This window comes from Myotis davidii, unplaced genomic scaffold, assembly GCF_000327345.1.
Source record: "Myotis davidii unplaced genomic scaffold, ASM32734v1 scaffold573, whole genome shotgun sequence".
Taxonomy (NCBI): Eukaryota; Metazoa; Chordata; class Mammalia; order Chiroptera; family Vespertilionidae; genus Myotis; species Myotis davidii.
The window spans coordinates 4987554-5013691 of NW_006285997.1; positions in this window are offsets into that span (position 1 = coordinate 4987554).

The window sequence follows — 26138 nt, forward strand, 5'->3', positions numbered from 1 at the left end:
TGAATTACGAATTCTACTTTTCCGTTTGTTTTTCAAGTGGCAAGTGATAACTGTATTATCTCATTCTTGTGAAATCGTGGCAGGGAAACTTCAGTGACTGTTGAGTGACATGTAATTAAAAAGACATATTTGTGTCCATATTGTGCTAGATGTTTTATTTTGTAACAAAGCAAACAAACCAGCAAAGTAGATATGTATTCACAGTTTTAAAATGGGAAAATTGAGCCTTAAGCTAAGTATAGGAGCCAGTATTAATGATTTTCTATCTTCACAGCCTGAATTCTTTCTGTTGTACCAGTTCCTATTTTGTGAGGAGAGAAACTCAATTTCCAGCTATTGTTGGGGAGGTGGAATTTGATTATTGTGGTCCATGAACATTCTGAAATGAAATGCAAAATTAAGTATATGAGGTGTTTCTCTTAGGAGAGAGTCTGTTACTCAGAACATATTTCCTAGGGGAAATGGCTGTGATTGGAGTTCCAATTTAGGGTAGAGAGGTAGATTTAACTTGCATTGCAACTAAAATTGTCTATTGTTGGAAATTGGACTTAGGCTTTTTGGAGAACCTATTAAAGTACTATTAAGTAATATAAGTACTGAGCATTATTATAATAGTTTGGTATTAAAGATAACTTCTTTGCTGTAAGGAATTCTTAGTCTGAAATGGAAGTGAACAACTGAAATATAATTAAAATCTCTAAAAGAATTATGTTTAAAATACTATGGGAACAGTAAGGTAGTAATTCTTGCTATGGAGTCAGGAAGTCAGAGAGGAAATGACATTTGAGGGTTCTTAGTGTGAGATTTCATAAGATGTGTATAGGGAATGAATGGGATTGGAAAGGTACAGAAGTGAGTACGAGGGCCTGTTCAAAGTTCAGGCTCATGTGGACAGTTTATGAAAGATGAAACTAGAGAAGCAGAACTTCTCTGAAAAGTGACATTAGAGACTCAATGGCAATTTTTAAGAAACAGTGGGCCAGGATCAGATCTGAGGAAAACAACAAAAACTTGTATGAAAGAAGAATTAAAGGAAGAAAAGATGGGACTATAATGGCCTTGATGTGTTCAAGACAGAATTGACATGATACTAATTTATTCATTCAATATACATTTTTGAGTGTCCTGTGCCAGATAGTATAAAGGGCTGAGCTTGTATAGAGTAGCAGGAAAAAGGTAGATTTCTATCCCTGCCTTGAATTAAGATAAAGTCTGCTTCCTTCCCTGGGCATTGATTTCTCTTAGCCTGGCTTCTGCTTGGGGGGTGTTGTACCCTTTAAAAATGCAGATGACTCCTTTGAGCAGATGTGTATTGTTTTCACTAGGTAATTCTCAGATCAGGAGCTTGGCGTGCCTGTTTACCAATCCTGAGTACTGACAATAAGGAGCGTTATTACAGAGGTGAAAATTGAAGCTTGCAGGATATACCTTCTATAAGAATGGAGAGGTAGCCCTAACCGGTTTGGCTCAGTGGATAGAGCATCGGCCTGTGGATTCAAGGGTCCCAGGTTTGATTCCGGTTAAGGGCATGTACATTGGTTGTGGGCACATACCCAGTAGGGAGTGTGCAGGAGACAGCTGATTGATGTGAGCAGGTCCACTGACTCACAGCCTGGCGCTCTTTGGCCCACATGACACTATTGCTCTGTGGGTCTGACAAGGTCAGAGTGAAGGGATATGGGTGGCTCTGTTTGCTTTGTAGAAAGAGCTTTCTGCTGAGGAAAGCTGACCAGCTCTGGGAAAATGGGGGGAAAGCTTAGTCTACTAGGCTACTTTTTCTCTGGAGACTCAGCAGAAAAGACTGATAAAACAAGTATCACTGACAGGGGTGCAAACCAAATGCAGGAATCGACACACCGTGAGCTGGTTGGGCTGCAGAGGCTCCTCAAGGCTCAACTTCAGGTGGATATTTCTATAGGTGGGGTTCCAGATCCTTCCAAAGGAGTGGAAAGACCCAGGATTAGATGATGGTTGACAAGAAATTCTGAATAGATGATGGTCAAGAATAGATGATGGTTGACAAGAAATTGGGTATTAACATGCTTATTCTTTCCCGGGAATAGGGCCACGATCCCATAACCCTAATCTTTGCAGTCAGATGCATTTTAGATTTCAGAATATTTTAGACTTTAGGAAAAGGCATTATTGCACATGTCATGTACCCCATAGTGAAATCTGGGGCAGCACTCTGTTACAAACACCTTAATAGTTCAACAATGAAATAGTCATATTCGGTGGGGAATGTAAAAAATATAACTAGTTTCTCATCAGTTTAGTCCACATGAGATTGTTTTTATGTGGCTTTTTAAGGGCTTTGTGGGTCTCAGAATTTCAGATAAGGGACTTTGGGTCATTGTTACTTTCCATGTGACATTTTTATCTGGACATATTTCTTATTAATAATGAACTGAAAACTAGTATTTTTCAAGATTCGATTAAACCTGCAAATTTTGTAGTTCTAGTCTGTTTTGTCTTCTCACCCTATAACATTGGTTCTCATACAGTACCCTAAATCATCTGGAGAATTGAATAAACCTGTTTATTTCTGGGACCCACACCCAGGAATCAGCATGTATAAACTACCGCAGGTGATTTTGATGCAGGTTGAATTGAACCCATTTGTTGCTCAAGTGCAGTCAGAAGGCCTGGAGCAAAGGGGCATCCTTCGGAGGTCACTCCATTTCAGTGGCAGCAAATGTCATTTGTGTGTATTGAGTCCTACCCACTCCCTGGTCTTAGATGATGTCTGGAGGACTTCGCTCCCAGTCTTTCTGGGTAGGGTCAGGCAGGGACCCAGGAACTAGGAGCATGAGGAGAGGAGGGAACTAGCACTTGACTCATGCCCATGTGCCAGATGCTTGTCAGAGGCTGAGTCACTGAATAGCCACAGCAGATGCAAAGGTTTATTCCTCCACTGGGGGCCCAGTGCACGAATTTGTGCACCTTCAAAGAAACTGGGCTGTGAGGCTGCAGTGGGCACAGGGGCTGATCTCGGCCCGTTGTCCGCACCCCCGCCCTGGCCCCTCCTGCTGCGGCCCTGGTCCCTTCTCTGCCAGCAACCCCATCCCTGCCACCTCAGCTCCCACGTGCTGATAGCGCCGGCCCCACTCGCACCCGCTGACGGCATGGAGTGATTGGGGCTGGTGCCAGCAGCAGGTGCAAGGGGTGGCTGCTGCCCCGATCACCCCTCAGGAGCAGGGGGAGGTGGAGAAGCCCTCAGGGGTGATCAGGGCCGGCAGCTGCTGGCCGCTGATTGCGCCAAGCGATCGGGACCAGCGCCGGGCACTGGCAATGGGTGCGAGTGGCAGTTCTGGCACCAGCTGCAGGTGCAGGCAGGGCCAGCGCTGGCAGTGGGTGCAAATGGCGGCTCTGGCGCCAGAAGCAGGTGCGAGTGCTGGGTGGGACCGCAGCAAAGAATTTTCTGTAATCACCAGAGGCTCGCCCCGATGACAGCGACGGGCTCCCTGTCCTGATCTGGTGTCCCCACTCATCTGCTCCGCCATCCTGCTGCAGCCAACGCCCACCAGGTTCCGCACACGCCCCTGGTAGTCAGCACACGACATAGTGACCAGTTGTTTGGTCTATTTGCATATTAGGGTTTTAAATATATAGATTCTTGCTGGAGAAAAAGATCCGAGAGATTAAGTAAATTGCCATCTCCCAGAGATGGGTTTCAAATGCATTTGGATCCAGTACCCTTACCCTTGCTTATCCTTTCCTCTCTTCTCTTCCTTCTAAGGGCAAACACAGAGACTTGTGTTAATGATGTTCCTCAGTGCATTCTCATTCTTGGTCCATGCGGGGCCCTTTTCTTTTCTTATTATAATTAATTAATTTTCTTTTTCCTTTCTTCACGTTTCCCCTATCAACTGACTACATGATTTTTGATATATTGTAGGTTGTGAACAATGTTACAGGGTGGGAAGGAAACATAATAGAATTATAAACTTTGTTTTTTTTTTATGCAGATGTTTAAAAGTATTAATTTTGCAGCCAGCTAATTATTCCTAAGAAGTATGTCCCTCCGATATCACTTTAGTGGTCTGTATGTATCCTGGTGGAACTACTGTGCTTCTGGCATGTGTATGATTTTCTCTGGGATGAAAACCCTGGTGTGCTTAAAGAGCTCTCCCCTATGTGTTTCTTGGGGCCAATCAGGGGAGTGGGGTTTCTGGATCATGCGGATAACAAAGGCACCAATATTCACCGTTTGGCATGTGTGGAAGTTCAAGTTTTGACTTGACATTGGTTGCAAAACTGGGGAAGTGGCCACTGAACAAACGTTTCTTAAGCTTAGACTCTAGCACATTTCAGCTTTCTGGACACTACAAACATTAGATGACAAAGGTTTAGCTTTTAAACAGAATGATCATGCAGCTCAGTGTTCTGATTTTGCAAGAAGAAAAATAGAGAGTGAAGGTGGTCATGACTGCCTAAGGCCTGTGGAGAAAAACTTGCTAGGCAGTCAAGCATTGGGGGAAGAATACAATTGAGGTGAGGCAAGCCCCAGCTTGAAGGCCAGCTCTGCTGCGTGTCCTGGGTGAGTTACATCCTCTGGATTAGCAAGACAGAAACATCTGCCTGTAGAGAAGTTGTGAGGACTGAGTCTAGAGGATCCATATCCCTTTCCCTTCTAACTCCCAGTCCTGTGCTCTTTCTGCTGCTCCATTCATTTACGGATGGAGTGTGCTCTCAGAGATAAATTCTTTACATTTTTTATTTTTAATGATTACTTTCTGTTCATTTAGAGTTATTAATCATTTATTGTAAAACAGACCTTTTTTTAGATGCTAAAGAGTATAGTGAAAATCACCGAAGACATTTGCAAAAGCTACCACATAAGACCATAAGCACAAACAAATAAAATACCTAAAACTTTTAGAAATAATGTGGTTGAAGATTTCTTATTGTTCTCCTCCACAGAACAATTGCTTTAGAAAATTCTGTTTTTATTACTATTAGGATGAGAGATCTGGATTAACATTTAAGTGTGTATCAGGCCTGGTAAAGTGAACACTCTTACAAGATCTCCAGCTACAGCTGCCATTTTTGGACTGAGGGATAAGTGGCTTTATTGCATGGGCAACCACAAAAACCACAGCACGGCTTGTTTTAACACGTACGGGCCACACGGGGATGCTTTAAACCTTTTCTGCACAGTCTAATGGCCTAACGTTAATGGAGCCTGCTCCAGGACCAGGAGCACTTTTTGACCAAATGGATGGATCCTCTTCCAACAGGACCACCAATTCTGGTCATATGAGGTGGCCCTTCTCACTAAAAATTAGTGTCCGGGTAAGGCCATGTAGGAGTTATGCAGACATTAAAGATTCCTTTGTGGAAATGGCTTGTTGGTAATGGGTTATCTTTGCACCTGAAGAAAGCAATTGACAAGCAATACCCAGACTGCATATGTTCTGTTTTACAGAATTATAAATGTAATTTGTCCCCAAGTTTTGAAGGGGAAATATATGCTACTTTATAGGGGTCCTCAAACTCCCTTAAGACTTTTTAAATATCTAGTTTTTATTTTGTAATTAATTATTTTATTGATTTCAAAGAGAGGAAGAGAGAAAGCCATAAGGTTTTTGTTGTTGTTGTTGTGTCATTATAAATTAATAGATTTAAACATATTTGATATGACTCAACCCCTTGCAGTTCTTATGTTATCTTTGTTAAGTGGGGCCTTATTCAGGTCAACTGTTGGATCCTTTTGTCATGATCCTGGTAGTCACCCAGGGCTTTGTTGCTGTTTGGCAAGGCAGAACTTTTTTTATTTTTGAAAATTTCAAGCATATATAGAGAAAATTGTACAGTGAATCTGATATATCATTATTTATTCATATATACCATACACAATTGTAATAATACCTGGGCAATCTTATTTCAATTATACTCTTTTTAATGTTATTTTGAACCAAAACTCAGAAAAAAATCTTTCTATTTCATCTGAATACTTCTAAAAGATAAGGTAATCACAATACTATTATCCCACCCAAATAATTAACATTCATTTTGATATGTCAAAATGGAATTGTGCTTGATTATTGTTGAGGTTAAGCATTTTTTATGTTTTGTTACTTGTGTTTCTTTAGATTATAGAATGATGGATCTTGACTAGATCTTAGAAACCATCTTCTCCATCGTCCTTCAAATTTTTAAAATAAACAGTAGTATTTCATTTTTCAGATGAAATTTTACACACTTCCATCTTTACTACAGATACAAATACAAGTGCTCCGGTTGGCTGGGAATGGAGGATCCCGTAAGCCCTACTACTCAACTTTCTCAAGGTATGTCAGTCTATTCCATACCCCCATGCTTTGCGTCTTATTTTGTTGGTCAATTCATAAGACTGCTCTATGAAACTAGGGCTCTATGAAACAGTTTGCAAACCATCCATTTGTCTCTGACATGGTCTTACACCTTTGGCAGCTATCCCTGCTGGATCCTCACAAAGGAATTTAGTGATGGGTAGAGCCACAGCCTGTGTGATGCATTAGCTCCTAAACAAAGGAGTTCCCTCTTTTGCTGTTCGTGTCTGACTCCTGGCTTGTGGGGCTTTCACACTCTGCACTCACCCACATGCTTTATGCCACGTGGACGCCACACACAGTGGACTGATGGACTGGAACTAGTCTGATGCTGTTCCAGACGCATCTCCACCGTGGAATGGAAACGCTAGACCCTGGCTATGCTTTTAGTTCTGATGAATCCCCAGCTACACTGCTTCCAGGGCTGGTTTAAAGTAAATTATTATTATTTAAAAATCATTAAAAAACCCACATGTATGTGGACAGATACTTTTCGATAGTGGAGCCAGAAACACACAATGCAGTAAAGATAGTCTCTTTAATAAATGGTGCTGGGAAAACTGGAAAGCCACATGCAAACGAACAAAAGGTTATATATATTTTATTTATTTATTTATTTTATTTTATTTATTTTATTTTATTTTTTATCCCCCCCCTTCACTCCCCTTCTTCCACCCCTTATTCACCCCCAGTTCTTTACCCCGTTATTGCTTGTGTCCATATAAGTATATAAGTTCTTTGGTTTATCTCTTCTCGTCCCCCGAATCCCCACACCAAGGTATGTCAGTCTATTCCATACCCCCATGCTTTGGGTCTTATTTTGTTGGTCAATTCATTTTGTTTATTTAGATTCCAGAAATAAGTGAGATCATGCAATATTTGTCTTTCTCGGGTTGGCTTATTTCACTTAGCATAATAGTCTCCAGGTCCATCCATCCTGTCCCAAAGGGTAAGAGATCCATCTTTTTTTTTTTTAACAGCTGCATAGTATTCTATTGTGTAAATGCCCTACAGCTTTTTAATCTATTCATCTACTGATGAGCATTTGGGCTATTTCCAAATCTTTGGCATCTTTTTAGGAGTGTATTTGCAGATCATTAAATACTTAATAGTGGGAGAAAGAAATAATTGATGTGTCTGGGCCACTGATCAGTAGCAATCAGATAGAAAAACAAAGTGGGTCTGAAGTTACACTGATTTTGAAATTTTTGATTTCACTGTCCAGGAAGCTAAAGACTAAACTCCTGCAATTCAGTATCTAGATACTTGTCAATTAAAAGCTGTCTCTCCAATGTCTACACTGCTGGTGTTGCTCAGGCAGTGCATCTGCAGTGTATATACCCATGCAGAGTGACTGCCCTGTCTCAGCAGCATTGGCTGGCTGTACAGAGAGAAAAATGTACTTTCCTTACTGGCAGATTTACAAATAGATTGAAGATACCCAGTCCCCTTTTCCTCATGACTATCAGGATATGAAAAACAGCTTCTCTTTATAAAAAGCCTGGCACACCACTCTTGGGGTCTTTAAGTATCATTTCTCCCAAGGGAACCAGCAGTCCCAGTGAACCTGGGACATCTTGCCTTGCCAACTAGCAACAAAGCCCTTGGTGATTACCAGGATCATGACAATAGGACCCAACAATTAACCTGAGTAAAGCCCCACTTAGCAAAGATAGCACATTAACTGCAATGGGTTGAATCACATCAAATATGTTTAAGTCTATTAATTTATAATGATACAACAACAACAACCTTATGGCTCACCTTGGGTGGACACTAAGGAACCAAAACATTGTTGAAAAACTTGGTGAATAAAGAGAAATTCTCAACCACTTAGCCTATCTTTTCCATATGATATAAACCCAAGCTATCAATGTAGTTGATAAGGGATAAATTCTCTTTATAAAAGTATTCCAGCTAATAAAGAGAGAATGATTTAGAGTTAAATTAGAGTACCACTATTTTGCAAGTGCTCAGTTCTAATGAATCTAGTCAATGATCCTAGTGGCTAATAACATGATAAAAGGAGAAATAGTATAGATTAAATAGACAAGTAAGTAGATGGAGAAATAGATAATAGATAATCTAGATGCATGGATGGATCAATAGATATAGATAGATGGATAGATTATCTGCATCTAACTCCAAGCTCCAAAACTGTGGGAAATCCTCCAGGAGAGAAGATCCAGTTTATTCTACAACATAGGAATATATAAAAAGTACATATGAATAATAAAAGATGTAACAGAAATATCAACATTAATAAAATATTGATATATAAATATTAACATCAATTTATCACTGAATATATTTTGACTAGAAGCCCATTGCACGAAGATTTGTGCAATAGGCCTTCCTTCCCCTGGCTGCCGGCACCAGTTTTCCTCTGGCACCCGGGACCCAGGCCTTTGGTCCGGCTGCCCCACAGAAGCCAAGCCTCTTCAGTCTTCAGTCTTCAGTCTTTGCTCTGTGCCTGCGTATGCAAATTAACTACCATTTTTGTTGGGTTAATTTGCATATTCATCTGATTGGCTGGTGGGCATAGCGGAGTGACACCAATTTGCATGTTTCTCTTTTATTAGTGTAGATTGTGATTAAAACAATTTTAAAATTTATAAAACCTGCGAATATTGAATATCCAGAGAATAACATTCAAGAATTAGAAACACTCATTCAAATCAAACAAACAGACACCACTGATCAGCCCCAGGAAGATTTTCTGCTCCTTACAATGCTCTTATGCTCTTCTCCAAGTGCCACTTTCATACTTGTTCTCTCTTCACCGGGTCGGGTAAATATAAGCAACTCACAGAGCTAAAAGAGCCACTTAATGTGCAGATATTGAGCACACTATATGGTTCTGGGGTTTCTCACTGTTGGCACTATTGACATTTTGGACTGGATAATTCTTGGCTGTCAAGAGTCTGTATTATAGGATATTTAAGTGCACCCTGGCCTCTATTCACTAGATGGCAGTAACATTCCAGTTGTCTGCTAGCCCCTTGCCCAGCTAGATAGTTCCTGACAATCAAAAATGTCTCCAGGTATTGACAACTGTCCCCTGGGGGATGAGGAATTGCCCCTGATTGGGAATCATTGTTCTAGACCAGGGCAGGGCCACAATGGGTTCTTAAACTGGACCAGAGTGCCGGAACAAAAGCATGGATGGAGTGTTTGTGTGAACTAATATAAATTCAAAGTAAACATCATTACATAAAAGGGTACGGGTTTTTTTTTTTAGTTTTATTCATTTCAAATGGGCCGGATCTGGCCCACGGGCCGTAGTTTGCCCACGGCTGTTCTAGACTGTGCATGGCTTAAGAAACAAACAGAAGACACTATTGAGTGGAGCAAGAAAAAAAGCAATTTTTTTTTAAATTGCTAATTTTGATTACTAACAAAGTCAGGGACTAGGCATTGGGATCTCTGCTTTAGCGACTGCACAAAGTTACACTGATTTATGTGTCTGATTTTGGGTGTCTGCACAATAAAAGGTGACTTCACTTCAGACTATTTGCTGCCACCTTTCATACATTGTATGGGTGCATTTCATTGGCGGAACCCAAATCACTTGCCAAACTCTAGTTGCAAGGGCAGTTAAGAAATGTGGTGGTGCCCGCCTGGCATGGTTGAGTGGTTGAGCTTTGACCTATGAACTAGGTAGGAGGTCATGGTTCAATTCCAGGTCAGGGCACCTCAGGGTCTAGAGATATAACTTGAACCTAAGAGACTTAGGTTTTCTGTGATGCCAACCCCTTCACTATGCCATCAAGTCTCTGTTATAATCTGTAAAAATGGTTGAAGGTGGCCCTTGGTGTCATTGACTAGAATTTAGTCGGCTTCTTGCCTGATACCTCTAGATGTTAACTTCTGTTAAGAAGATAGTCCCTATAGAAGCATGGAACAGACTGTCAAATCTCAGAGGGAAGGCGGGGTGGGGGTTGGGGGGTAAGAGATCAACCAAGGACTTGTATGCATGCATATAAGCATAACCAGTGGACACAGACAGTAGGGTGGTGAGGGCATGTGCTAGAGAGAGGGGGGCAGAGGTGGGCTAGAAGGGGTCAATGGGGAAAAAAGGGGGATATAATGTAATACTTTCAATAATAAAAATTTTAAAAAATTTGATAACTGATTGAAATGATTGTTTTTTTTTAAATCTCTTTATTCATGTAGTAAATATTTACAGCACACAGAAAAAAGTCCCTAAATTTTGGAGAGTGATGTAATTAAATTTTAGTTGATTAGCATCTTCTAAAACTATTTATTTATTTATTTTTTTATTTAAAACTATTTATTTTAATAAATTTATTGAGGTGACATTGGTTAATAAAAAAGATTTAGATTAAGCTTAAAATATTAAGAGAATCAAAACCATTATGTTAATAATTTTATAATAAGGAATGGATATGTTTATAAGAATGGTCTATTAAGTAGTCAGCCATGTCAACAAGTTAAAAATGTGTTAATTGAGGAATTGATTTAGATTAAGAATTTCTAGTTTGAAATTTTTCTAAAGTTATACATGATATAAAATCATTCAAGAAAATCTAAAGTTCTTATTTATAAATTTGGCCTATTAAAATATGTAGTTCGATATTTATATACTTAGGAAAAGGTTATTTATTCAATCAGACAATTATATTATTTAAAAGATCAGTTGTCTGACTTTTAAAAATTTATGCATATTTGAAATTTTAAAATTAGTTTTTTAGGTAGGACCAAATATGAACCAAAGGCCCCTTATTTGGGGGTGGGGGTATTTACTGCTTTAAAAAATTTCCCCCCCTTTTATTGGATTTATTGGGATGATAAAATTATACAGGTTTTAGGAACACAATTCTACAACACACCATCTGTACACTGTATTTATTATGTGTTCACCACTCCAAGTCAAGTCTCTGTCCATCACCATTTATCCCCCCATATCCTCCTCCACCTGCCCCCTCGTTGCCCTCCCCCTGGCAATCACCACATGTTATTTGTGTCCATGAGGTGAGTTTTCTCTTTTTCTTTCCCCCCACTGTTCCCTTAAATGTGATTGTTAAAGCATTTTAGACACATGTAGTATAAGATATATAGATTGAACTTAAAATTTAAGGAAGAACCAAATATTTTGAATGTGTAAGCTTATTAAATTAAATTTCAATTTTAAATACCAAAATTAACCTCAGATTAATCTTTTATGTCTCAGGCGCTCTTCTTGAAGGCATTGTACCTCCTTCCCATCCCCGCTACCTGTAAAACTTCAAATACATTCATTAAAGAAATAACAAAAAGCTCACTGGTGTAACCAACAGGAAGGCAGATGAATTTAAGAAAGGATAGAGACAACCCATTTAGTGAAGCAACTCTTAATAGCAATTATGAAGTCAATGTATTTCACAATAGACTCTTTCGTGCTGGCTATAAATGCATCTCAGAATATCTGCTAATTAACTTATGCAAAGGAAGCCCTTCAACTTTCAAAACTTCAATCTTGGGGACAGGGCTTAATCAATATATTGCTCATGAAAAATTCAGAATAAGAATTTATCTCTTTGGCTTGAAATGTAATTATTGTTTTATTATAATTGATACATACCTATTTTTATAGAGTCTGGACATTCCTAACTATAGAACTGATTTTAGATAGCAAAAATGAACAAATATATTCAATGGAAAAACTAACCACATATAATAAAATATTGATATATGAATATTCTTCAGTTATAGAAAATTAATGTAATTACAGAATTTTATATACTAGTACATACTAGGGGCCCAGTGCACAAATTTGTGCACCTTGAAAGGAACTGTGGCCTGCAAGGCTGCGGTAGGCACAGGGGTGGGTCTCGGCCCACCCTCTGCACCCCCGTCCGGCCCCTCCCATGATGGCCCCCAGCCCCTTGTCTGCCAGCAGCCCCGCTCCCACTGCTACCGCTCCCATGCACTGAGAGCGTGGGTCCCGCTTGCACCCACTGACAGCATGGAGCCATTGGGACCTGTACCAGCAGCCAGTGGGAGTGGCGGCTGCTGCTCTGATCACCCCTCAAGAGCAGGGGGAGGTGGAGAAGCCCTCAGGGGCGATCAGGGCCAGAAGCTGCTTGGACCTGCTGATGGTGCCGAGTGATCAAGACTGGCACCAGGCACCAGTAGCGGGTGCAAGCGGGGCCAGCGTTGGCAGCAGGTGTGAGTGCCAGGCAGGACCACGGTGCACAGGAGCAAAGAATTTTCAGTAACCACCAGAGGCTCACCTTGATGACAGTGATTGGTGCCCCGCCTTGGTCTGGTGCCCCCGCTCACCTGCTCCACCATTCTGCCATAGCCAACACCCTCCATGTTCCCCCCAGCCCCCTGGTGGTCAGTGCACGTCATAGCGACTGGTTGTTCTGTTGTTCTGGTTGTTCCATTTGGTCTATTTGCATATTAGCCTTTTATTATATAGGATATATACACATATATACAAATATGTACCTATTTCCTCATTGCAATTGTGAAAACTTATGTCTTTTTTGCCTGTGCATCTTGGTTTCTTTTCTAAAATCAGGGAAGGATCTTGGTTCAGCCTTTATAAGGGGTGGGGCAAAGTGGTGCATCAGAGGAGTGATGCTGCTTCGTCTTTTTCCCTAAATGGGCTTCAGATTCTTCATCTTAAAGGAAGGGGATTAAAAATGACCTCAGAAGGATGCCCTGAAACTTGTGGGATATCGTTCTTGGATTTAAAACCTGGTTGGCTATTCAGGAATTGTCCCTTTTTGGTGGTAAAAGCAGTGGGAAAATTGTAATGACTCCACTCATGGCTATTTGAACAGCCCCCATTTAGGACATTTAGGTGGTATAGACTTTTCCTCAAAGCACAGCTACTTAACCTTGGAGAAGAAGCCAAACCTTAGTTTCTATCTGTGAGATGGCAGAACTCAGTGATCAGGAACGTAGGACATTGTCTGACATGTAGCACAGTGCTCAGCACTATGGCAATAACAAAGAGACTCTGCTAATCATTAGTAAAAACAAACAAACAAACACACAAACACATCCTTGTTTAGCAAGACCGTAAAGTGATCCAAGGCTCTGCTTAGGAATTTCAAGGCTCTCCTTTCCACAACTCTCCCACTTGGTGTTGATACCCCACCTCCTAACATCTTTTTTATTTATTTATTTATTTATTTACTTACTTACTTATTTATTTAAATTGATCAGATTTTTATTTCCAATAATGACCATTCCCTTTGTAAGAATTTTGAATCTAGGGGGCGTAGTCACAAATAAAATGATTTCATATATGTCAGCAGAATATAAATGAGAAGGGTAGATGAATGGGCAGCATGATGGAGAGAGACGTATTTCTCCATAACCTGGGCTTAGTTCTCATGCTGGGATATGGGTGTCACCCTGAGGAATAGTCAGTTTGGTGGTTCAAGGCAACTTGAATGCCTGGGAATTCCTAAAAAATCCTTTTCAAACTCTGCTTTTGGAATATGATCTGAACAGGGCTGGGGCCCTCTGTTCCCCGGGGCTAGTCCTTCAGTAGTTTTTGCCTCTATCTTGGAGAGCCCAAAGCAGAGCACTTCACCGTCCCAAGCCAGAGGTCTCACAGCATCCCTGAAAGGAAAGCTGAAGGTGCGTTTGCCGGTGTAGAGTGAGCTCATCACTTTCCCCCCTGTTGTTTTGTTTTTGCTTTTTCCCTCTTGAATTTGGATAAACAGCGATCGATAAGGATTTTGCACAATTAATCACCAATTGTGTAGCTCAGAGCAGAAGTTCAGCAAATACGTGTTCTTTGGACGTCTAATTCCAAACTTCTCTTCACAGCAAGTGAGGAACAGATGGCGGTGGTGTGCAAGGGGTCGCCAAAGGAGTATCAACTTTTCAAGGACAAACAAGAAGAGCTCTTCTTTTTAGATTAAATGTCCAGCATCTCACAATGAATTCCTTCCCTTGCTCTCCTCCCTTGTCTCTCTCGATCTTAAGAGATAACCTCCTACATTTAGTCTCTTGTTCTAAGTCATTGTTCTGGAGGATGGTCCACAGATCACCTGTTACTAACTTATCCAGGGCACTTATGAACTGAGGTTTCTCAGCCTCAGTTAAGACTCGGACTAAGTTATTTTGTAAAACAAACTCTTGAGCTGATTCTTAGGGCTCCAAACTTTGACATTCAATGCTCTAGGTACAAATAACTCCACAATTTTAAATATACAAACACTTAAGAGGGATACATGGCTTTAGGCCAAAAAAGTTGAATTTAAATTCCCTATTTCAGGCATTTAGGAAGAAATAGGACAGGCAGGAGAGTGCTTGAGACACTTGTCAGAGCCCTGGCAGTTATGCCCAAGTCGTTATTCACCTTCTCTGCCTACTTATACAACTGGCCTCACGAGGCCCAGTGATTTCTGGCACCCCACTCCTTCTGCAAACTATTTCTGGGGTTAGAGTGACCTCTTAAGAAATGAGTTATTCAGATGTGACACATCTTTCACAAGGCATGCTTAAAAGTCTTCAGAGAAGGGTGAGCTATGGAGTAATTACCAACCGAATCCTAACTTTAAAAAACATATCCTTTTATTGATTCTAGTGAGGAAGGGAGAGGGAAACATCAATGATGAGAGAGAATCATTGATTGGATGCCTTTTGCATGCCTCCTACCAGGGACTGAGCCCACAACCTGGGCATGTGCCTGATCAGGACTTGAACCGTGACCTCCTAGTTCATAGGTTGACACTCAACAACTGAGCCACACTTGCTGGGCCAAATCCCAACTTTTAATTTGAGTATGCTGATTTTAAAAATTTAGAAAATAAAAAGGTGCTTGACTTTATGTGTGTGGGTGTGTATGGTATGTGTGTGTGGGTGTTTGCCTGCCGCTGCCTCTTGTGTGTATGGCATATATGTATGTGACATGTGGCTGTGTGTGTGTGTACTGTGTGTATGTATAGTGTGTGTGTTACATGTGTCTGTGTGTGTGTGTGTGTGTGGGGGGGGGGATGAGTGTTGTAGCTTGTTTTGACTCCGCTGAAATAGCAGTCCAGGTGATGGAAGCCTCCTGTTCAACCACAAAACAGATTGTTTTCCTCCCAGATCCTTTGGCCTGTTGCAGGAGCTCTGAGCTGGGATCACTATATGCACCATGGAGAGGGAATTCTTTTCTAATAAACACCGTCTGTGAGGCTGACAGACTCCTGACACAAACTTTAGTTTTGGTTTCTATTTGTCATAAGTTCCTAAGAAAATCATCTGAGAACATAATATGTGCTCAAAACACTTCAGTTGGAGTGAGTTGTAGGAGAGAAAAAGATGATTTGAGTGTTAAATCTGTGAAAATACCATATTCTATCCTTTTATTTTTATATCTTATTAAGAAGCAGCTCAGGCTACATCCGTAGCATTTTCTTCCCTGGCCAAAGGCCACTTGTTCCTTTTTCCTTGGAATTTCCCCCCTGAGCCATCACCCATCGTTGCAGGGGTTGCTAATCCAGCACATCCTTGCCGTCCTCGCGATCCCATGCACTTGGACCTGCCAGGCGGAGCAGTGCGCCTTCTGAGGCTGAGAATAAGGAGCGTGGGGCCAGCAGAGGGAGCTTTCTATCCAGACTGGAGCTGCCTCCGAATGTGCAACATGGCTTCATATTCTCTCTCTTTTTAAAACTTTAGATGGAATTTTCAGACAGCTAAGCTGAATTTGAAATTCCAGCCCGGCTTTGTGCACCAAATAGTGTGTGTAATTCCGTATTTGAGGCATATATGTGATGTTTCCCATAAGCACCTTCCACGTGGTAGTTTGCCAGGGAGGGAGAATGCCTACAGCGTTCCAGGGCATTGACTTCAGGTTAACTTTCTGTACCCTGCTTCACGCTCTTACCCGTGTCACAAAGCCACGTGTGATACGGGACTCTCAATGAACTTTCTTGTTCTTTGTTCCTTCATTTATAAAACGAGGCTGCTACAACCATGTGGTAGAATAAGCAATGACTTCAGCAATGTATAATTCAAGTCGGAGCGAAAGCCAAAACCAGGATCAGAGAATCCCAGCATCTCAAAGCTGGAAAGAGGCTGGGGGAGGGGACTCCCGGAAGACTCCATCTGAGGAGGCAGAGCAGCTTCCAGGGTGGGAGGGTGGGTGTCACTTGGCTGCAATCCCAGGACTTGCAGCCTATTGTTGTCCAGTGTGTTGGATTTCTGCAGTCTTGTCTGTGTAACTCTGATGAGCCACACAGTTTTTGACTCCAGGGAAAAGAAAAATGAGCTCTCTGATGTGGCTTATGCATGAACCCTGCATCCTCCCATGAAACAACACCATTTCAAATAGAAGGAGCTATGGCCAAACTGACTCTGTTTCTACTCTATCTACAGCATTCAGTTGTTTGACGTACTCATTCATTCAACAAATAATTTTTGAGTTCTTCCCGAGTATCAGTTACTGTGCTACATAGTAGGAACGTAGCCACAAGACAAGCATTGTCTTTGCACAGCTTACAAAGAATGCTGGGATGAGCATCCCGTTTGACCTTCTTATATGTTTTTCTCATTCCGTTTCCATGGGTGTGGTATTCTGCATCTCCATACTATACTTCAATGCCTGTTTATTTATTTTCAGTGGTCCCATTGCATGTAATCCACCACATATTCACAGCTTTCCACCTTGCAAGTCCATGGGAAGTTTGCGTGTCCTGGCCCCTTGAGATTAAGTCGGGCCACGGGACTAGTTCAGGCTGGTGACCTGTGAGTATGATGTATTTTGTTTCGAGGCCAGAGCATTCATTATGGGTTCTAGACCCTCCAAACAGGAGCTGTGGAGAAGGGATGGCAACTTGATTAGTGCACCGGTGGGGTCCCTCCGACTGACCTGTGCCTTCTCACAATCCTGGCCTGTGGGGATCAGGCCAAAACTGGCAGCCCGACATCCCCTAAGGGATGTAGTAGTGTGCCAAGTGGCAGGCGGCTGGGGAGGAGCCCAAGACCCGGCCGGCCCAGCACCGCACTGCTCTCCTCCCGCTCATCCTGGCCCCGCTGTGCCTGCCGCTGCCTCTTGGTAGTGCTGCCTCTCCCACCTCCGCTTTCCAGCCATGCGCCCGGCATCTGGCGCCCATTGGTCAGCTGAGCAGCTGCTGTGGGAGCGCACTGACCTCCAGGGGGCAGCTCCTGCATTGAGTGTCTGCCCCCTGGTGATCAGCGTGCATCATAGTGACCAGTCGACGGGTCATTTGGTCATTTGTTTGTTCAGTTGCTTAGGCTTTTATATAGATAGATTTATTTATTTACTCAAAAGTAGGGAGCAAGTGCCTTTTGTATGCCAGATAACATTCCGGAGATGCAGCATGAACTCAGAGTCAATAATATGGCCACTCAATGAGTTTACCTTCCAGTGGCGAAGAAGAGGTATGAACACAATAACCTCCAAATAAGAACTCAAAACACAGCACTCAATGGGCTTGGCAATTAATGAGACTATTCCTGAAAAATCCTGGCATTTCAGATACAATATCATGTCATCTACATATAAGGACAGTTTTGCTTCTTTCTTTTGAATTCCGATGCATTGTATTTTTTCTTTTTGTCTGATTGCTGTGGTGAGGACTTCCAGTGCTGTGCTGAATAAGAGCGGTGAAAGTGGACACCCCTGGGGGATCTAAGATTGCTGTGCTCCAACAAGAGGCCGAATGCCCTTCTCCCAGTCCTGGACTGGATTTACAGCTAAATACTGCATGGTCAGCTTGAAACAACAAGAGAAGTGTCGCTGACGGGACATATGTGGTCTAATGAACACTGGAGAAACAATGTACAGACTGGTATGAGAGGGAGAGTCTCAGAAAGGGGGAGTCCCCCAGGAGGTGGTGCTGGGCTGAGAGGCCCCAGGGATAGTGGCTACAAAGCTCCCTCCCCTTGGGATTGTGGCCTGGCATCTATGTGCAGGGATCTCAACAGCAGAGCCTGGGAGGAGAGCCTGTGCAGCATTGAGCAGAGGGATCCAGGGGGGCTCTGCCTGGGGGGGGTGTCCGCATTTTCCCAGTGAAAGAGCATGCCTATTGGCAACCCCGTGAGAGAGAGTCATCCTGGGCTGTGACTGCTGCAAAGGCTGCACCGCAGAGTGTGGCTCCAGAATAGAAAGGGCCTGTGGGCTGTATCCAGCAATGACTTAAAGGGACCCTCTGTTTCCTGAAAGCATTGTATAGAGCCCCAGAAAGCGTGTAAGTGGTGTGGTGTGGGGAAGGGGAAAGAGGGCTCCCCGACCACCACAGAAAAAATAGAGCCGGTGGCAGGGAAGATCTGGGATTTTTGACCCACATTGAGGAGAGCTGGGATCGCGAGCAGACGCTTGGCCCCAACTTCACTGAGATCAGCTGTGCAGAGAGATGAGGGAGCCACGTGGGGCTGACATTGTAACCCTTCCTGCTTGGACCTGAGGTGCAAGGGCGCTGGGTCCTCGCAGAGCAGGTTTTTGTTTGTTGTTTTTAGTTTTGGATGGCATCCCATGGCATCCACTGGGAAGGCTTCTATTGGAGAGACAGACCAGCAAGGCTGGGCTTCGTGACTGCATTGTGGAGAGGCTGATCCCAGGGCTCTGCCGAGTTCAGCCAGCCTAGCCGGTGCTGGGAAAGGAGGCGAAATACCTCTACTCCTACAGCCTGGGAGCCCACCCCAACAGGAAAGGACTCAGAGCAGCTCTCTTAAGCCCCAGGTCCCCCTGCTAGTGCAGTTCAGCAGTGGTAGGGAGAACAGCTCAGAGGAGGATATTCCAAGATCCGGGGGCGTGTGTGTGTGTGTGTGTGTGTGTGTGTGTGTGTGTGTGTGTGTCTGTGTGTGGACACTATTGTTTAGGACCAGGAGGAAATGCTTAGGCCCCCTCCTGGGGGCTTGGCAGGCAATGTGCTCGCCAGACACTTTTGATCAATCCCACTGAGACCAGGGCAGCTGAAACTGCCCACACACAAAAGGCAGCAGGCTATATCCAATCTGAACCGGCACCAGGTCATTTTAGGGGGAACTGGAGTTGGAGGACATGGCAGAGACTGAAAAGTTTGGCTTTGAAGTAGAGATTAATTTCCCCTCAGCGAGGACCTGATGGCAAAATCTCTAAGGGGTCCACTAGCCTTAGCCATGCTAGCCTGGCTCTGCCCTAAAGACTCTCTTCTAAGGACCCCGCATAAAGACCAGGCAACCTCAGGGGGGAGGTAGAGTAGCAGACAGGCGGAGACCGTCCTCAGAGGGCCCCAGCATGGCCAGCTACAACCGGACACTGAGAGCCAAGCTTGGACAGCTCCTGACATTGGCTGACACAAAAGTACCTCCCGGGAGGCTTGAAATCAGCATACAAAACAGTGAGCCTCAGACAACATAAGCTGCCCAGATGAGCTGCACTTGGCTGACTTTCAGAAATATTTTGTTTTGTTTAGCTTTGCTTGTTTTTTTGTTCTTTTTTCAATATTTTCTTTATTTTTTTCTGGTTTATTGCTTTGATATTATCTTTATAATTGTTAAGATTTTTCTTTTCTCTCTCTTGTTTCTTTCAGATCTCTTATTGGCCTCCTTCCTTTACTTACTGTGTCTTTCTCCCTCTACCATTTTCCATTCTTTCTTTTGCTTTACCTTTCTCTCTCTTCTTCTTACCTTTGCATAATGTTTTTCTTTCTCTGTCTTCTTTTTTTTTTTTTTTTTTTACCATTTTCTTTTCCTACACTCTACTCTTATTTTTTGCTCTCCCTTCTTTCCTTTCAGGATCTTTTTTCTGCCCCTTTTATCTTCCAGTATCCTTTTTATTTTTAATTTTACTATTAGCAATATTATCCTTTCCCCCCTGTCTTTTTGCCCTAGTCTTTGAGTTCTCTCTTCTCTTTTCAAATTCTCTTTTCTCTTCTGTTGTTTTCATTGCTGTTGTGAGGATATTTGTATGTTCCTGTTTGTTTCTTGTCTTTTTGGTTTTGTTTTATTTTGCCCCATCAGCACCTGTATAAGAGCTCACGTGATGTAGTAGTGGCTGAGACTCACAGTTAGCCAGCCTGAGAGGAGAGTCCTCCCATGAATGGGACAACAATAATCAAGACTCAATAACCCACAAAAGGGTCATACCTGGAGCATGCAGCTGAATAGTATGAGGAAGGTGTAGCACTGGGTCCCACAGAACATTTACTACCAAAACCCACCACACAAAAACTGGGAGTCATAACAAGTATATATAATACATAGATAAAACATAAAGAGATGACTAAAATGGGGAGAAAAAGGAACAACCTCCAAATTAAAGAAAAGGAAGACTCGTCTGAAAAAGACCTAGATGAGATGGAGGTAAGCAAGTTATCAGATATGGCATTCAGAGTAATGGTTATAAAGATGCTCAAGGAACTCACTGAAAACTACAAGAAATTTACAGGGAACTACCAGGAACTTAGTGTGAACTACAAGGAATTTAGTGGAACCTACATCAGCATGAAAAAAAGGTATACAAATTATGAATAAGAACCAGGCAGAAATGAAGAACACTATCTCTGACATTAAGAATATGTTGGAAGGAATAAAAAGTAGGTGCGATGAAACAGATGATCAAGTAAGAGAATTAGAAGATAAGGTAGGAAAAAACAATCAGAGCAGGAAAAGAAAAATTACTTAAAAAGCCTGAGGACAGTTTTAGGGGACTTTGGAACAACATGAAATGGAACAACATCTGCATCATATAGGTACCAGAGGAAGAAGGAAGTGAGCAAGAGATAGGGAACCTGTTGAAAAAAATAATGACAGAAAATTTCCCTAGGCTTGTGAAGGAAAAAGCCATACAAGTTCAGGAAGCAAAGAGAGTACCAAACAAGATGAACCCAAAGAGACCTACTCAGAGGAACATTATAATTAAAATGGCAAACTTAGAGAAAAAGAGAGACTGTTAAGGGTCATAAGAGAGAGAGACAATCAGTGATCTACAAGGGAGCTCCCATAAGACTGTGAGATTATTTCTTGATAGAAACACTACAGGCCAGAAGGAAATGGCATGAAGTATTCAAGATAATTAAAAGAAAAGATCTGAAACTAAGACTTTTCTATCCAACAAGGCTATCATTCAAAATAGATGGTGAAATAAAGAGTTTTCCAGTCAACAAAGGGCTAAAGGAATTTGTTACCACCAAACAAGCATTTCAAGGAATGTTAAAGGGACTATTGTAATAATAAGAAGTAGAGAGAGAAAAAAACAAAGGTATAAAGAATAAAAATGGCAATAAATAAGTTTCTATCAATAATAATCTCAAATTTAAATGGATTAAATGCTCCAATCAAAAGAATAGGGTAGCTGAATATATATATTGGTCATATTTTCATAAAAAATATGACCCATATATATATATACTGTCTATAATAGAACCACCTTAGAACAAAGCACTCACACAGGATAAAGGGAAGGAAAATTTTTTCCATGCAAATGGAAATAAAAAAGAATACCAAGGGTAGCAATACTTATATCTGACAAAATAGACTTCAATGCAAAGGCCATAACAAGAGACAAAGAAGGCCACTAAATAATATTAAAGGGATTGATATAACAAGAGGATATAATCCTTAAAAACATATATGCACCCAATATAGGAACACCTAAATATATAAAAAAAGCTCTTGGAGGACTTTATGGGGAGATTCACAGCAATGCAGTCATAGTAGTGACTTTAACACCCCACTGATTTCATTGTATAGATCTTCCAGACAAAAAGCAACAAGGAAACAGAGACCTTAAATACCACACTGGATCAGATGGGTTTAATTAACATTTACAGAACATATGCATTCTTTTCAAGTGCACACTGGACAGTCTGAAAGATAGACCACATGTTAGGATACAAAACAATTCTATAAAAGTTCAAGAGGATTGAAATCATATCAAGCATCTTCTGGGATCACAACAGCATGAAGTGAAAAATCAACTACAATAAAAACACTAAAAAAATTCAAACACATGGAAGATAGAAAGCATATTATTAAACAATGAATGGGTTACCAATGATATCAAGGAAGAGGTTAAAAACTTCCTGGGAAAAAATGTTGAACACACCCAAAATCTATGAGACACAGCAAAAGCCGTCCTGATAGGGAAGTTCATAGCACTACAAGTCTACCAACAAACAAACAAACAAACAAAAAACAACCCCAAGAAAACATGTTAATTAACTATCTAACCCTATGACTTAAAGAATTAGAAAGAGAACAACAAGAAATGCCCAGAGTAAATAGAAGGAAGGAAATAATAAAAATCAGAGTGGTAGTAAATGACATAGAGACTATAAAAATAATACAAAAGATCAATGGAATCAAGAGTTGGTTCTTTAAAAAGATAAACAAGATTGATGAACCTTTAGCCAGACTCATAAAGAAACAAAGAGGGAGGACACAAATAAATAAAATCAGAAATGAAAGAGGTACAACAATAAAGAGTTATTTAAAAAATAATAGTAATTAGGGAATTTTTTTATAAGAGCAATTTTTAAAGCCTTTTGAGTATTCTGCCAAATTGCCAATTAGAAAGATTTTTTCAGTTTATTCCCACCAGCCATATCTGAAAATGCTGGTTTTTCCAAACTCTATCAATACTAATTATTATAATTTTTAAATGATTATCATTCTAATAGGAAAATCATTTCAGGTTTCATTTCTTTACTAATAAAGTTAAGTAATCTGTGGGGAAAAAAAAAGAAATTAAGAGGTGAAGTAACAACTGACACCACAGAAATACAAAGAATTACAAGAAAATACTATGAACAACTATATGCCAACAACCTTAACAATGTGGACAAAATGGATAAATTCCAAGAAAAACATACTCTTCCAAAACTGAATCAAAATGAATTAGAAAACCTGAATAGGCCAATAACAACTGATGAAATTGAAGCAGTAATAAAAAAAAAAATTACTGGCAAACAAAAGCCCTGGTCCAGATGGCTTCACAGGGGAGTTTTATCAAACATTCAAAGAAGAACTAACACCTATCTTCCTCAAACAATTAAAAAAAAAAATCCAAGATGAAGAAACACTTCCAAGCTGAATACAGGAAAACAAAACAGAGACCTTAAAAATGACACACTAGACCAGATTAATTTATATTATCAGATAAATTGATGACAAAGCAGCAGAAGATACATTCTCTTCAAAGGCACTTGGATTATTTTATAGAATGGAACACATGTTAGGATACAAAACAAGTTTCAATTAATTTAAGATTGAAATCCTATCAAGTACCTTATCTAACCACAATGGCCTAAAACTAGAAATCTATTACAAGAACCCCGCCCCCCCCCCAGAAAAACACAAATGCATGGAGGCTAAATAAAATATTACTAAACAATGAATGGGTTAACAATGAGATTAAAGGAAGAAAGGATACTTTGAGACAAATGAAAATGAGAACATAGCAATCCAAAATAACACAGCAGGAGCAGTCCTAAAATGGAAATTCATAGCAACACAGGCCTTTTCTTGCTCAAGAAGCAAGAAAAATATCCAATAAACAATATAATCTTACACCTAAAGAAACTAAAAAATAAATAAATAACAAAGCCCAAAGTGAGTAGAAGAAAGGAAATAATAAAGATCAGAGCAGGAATAAACAAAATAAAGTCTTAAAAAACAACCATAAAATAGGTTAATAAAACCAAGAACTGGTTCTTTGAAATGATAAACAAGATTGATAAGCCTTTAAACAGACTCATAAAGAAGAGAGGACATAAATAAACAAATTTAGAAATGAAAGAAGTAAAAACTAGCACCAGAGAAATACAAAGGATTATAAGAAAATATTGCAAACAAGTGTTATAATCTAGTTGTTGATTCTAGTGAACCCTACTGAATATGAAGTGGTATCTCATTGTGGTTTTGACTTACATTTCTCTCATGACTAGTAACTTGGAGCATCTTTTTATGTGCTTATTGGCTGTTTGTATATTTTCCTTGGAGAAATGTCATACTGCTTTCCATAGGGGCTGCACCAATATGAATTCACACCAACAGTGCAAAGGGTTCCTTTTTCTCCACATTCTCATCAACATTATTGTTTGTTGATTTATTGATTCTAACAGGTGTGAGATGATACCTCATTATGATTTTAACTTATACTCCTCTGATAATTAGTGACATTGAGCACCTTTTATATATGTCTATTGGCCATCAGTATGTCCTCTTTGGAGAAGAGTCTACTCAGGTTCTTTGCCCTTTTAAAAATTGGACTCATTTTTTTTTGTGTTGAATTTTATGAGTTCTTTATAGATTTTGGATATTAATCCATTATTAGATATATCAGCAAATATATCCTCCCATTCAATGAATTGCCTTTTTATCTTGATGCTTTCTTTTGCTGTGCAAAATTTTTTTAGTTAGGTGTAGTTTTGTTTGTTTATTATTTCTTTTGTTTCCTTTACCCGAGGAGAAACATCAGAAACATATTGCTACAAGAAATGTGTGAGATTTTACTGCCTATATTTTCTTCTTGGATTTTTATGGTTTTGAGTCTTACATTTAAGTCTTTAAGTCATTTTATTTCTTGTATATTGTGTAGGTGTATAGTTTCATTTTTTTGTATGTATCTGTCCAATTTTCCCAACATTATTGATTAAATAGACTGTCTTTACCCTGTTATATAATCTTGCTTTCTTGTCAAATATTAATTGACCATAAAGGTGTGGGTTTATTTCAGGGATCTCTGTTTTGCTCCATTGATCTATATGTCTGTATTTATGCCTGTACCGTGGTGTTTTATTTATTACTAGAGGCCCAGTGCATGAATTTGTGCACAGGTGGGGTTCCTTGGCCTGGCCAGTGATTGGGGCCGATCGGGCCATCTCACCCAGTACGGGGAGAGCTCCTGCCTGATTGCCCCTCACCATTTCTGCCTGCCAGCCTGATCGCCCCCTAACCACTCCCCTGCCGGCCTGATCAATGCCTAACTGCTCCCCTGCTGGCCTGATTGCCCCCAACTGCCCTCCCCTGTAGGCCTGGTCCCCCCAGCTGCCCTCCCCTGTAGGCATGGTTGCCCCCAATTGCCCTCTCCTGCAACCCTGGTCCCCCCAACTGCCCTCCCCTGCAGGCCTGATCTCCTCAACTGCCCTCCCCTGCAGGCCTGGTCCCCCCTAACTTCCCTCCCCTGTTGGCCTGCTTGCCCACAACTGCCCTCCCCTGCTGGCCATCTTTTGGCCACATCTAGGCGGCCATCTTGTGTGAGGGCATAATGGTCAATTTGCATATTATCTCTTTATTATATAAGATGGCCTTGTAGTATAGTTTGATATTAGGTAGTAAGACCCCTCTGACTTTTTTCTTCTTTCTCAAGGGTGCTGAGGCTATTTGGGGTCTTCAATGGTTCTATATAAAATTTTTAAATATTTGTTTTTATTCGTTGAAACATGCCATTGGTATCTTGGTAAAAAATTGTGTTGAATCTGTAGATTACTTTGGGTAGTATGGGTATTTTAATGATGTTAATTCTTCCTATCCATGAATATGGTATATGCTTCCACCTATTTGTTATTCTTTAATTTTTTTCTTTAGTGTCTTATAATTTTCTGAGTACAGGTCTTTTAGATCCCTGGTTAAATGTATCCCTAGGTATTTTATTATTATATTTTTTTGTGATACAATTGAAAGAGGAATTGTTTTCTTCATTTCTCTTTCTGGTAATTTATTACTGGTGCTTAAAAATGCAACTGAATTCTGGATATTTATTTTGCATTCTGCTACTTTACTAAATTCATTTATCAGTTCTAGCAGTATTTTGATGGAATCTTTAGGGTTCCCTCCGGTTTCTTAACCACCATACTGTGGGTGTGGTTTCTGCCTGTCCTCATCTCCACCTCTCCTACCAGTCTTGATGTGGCTTTTGCTTTA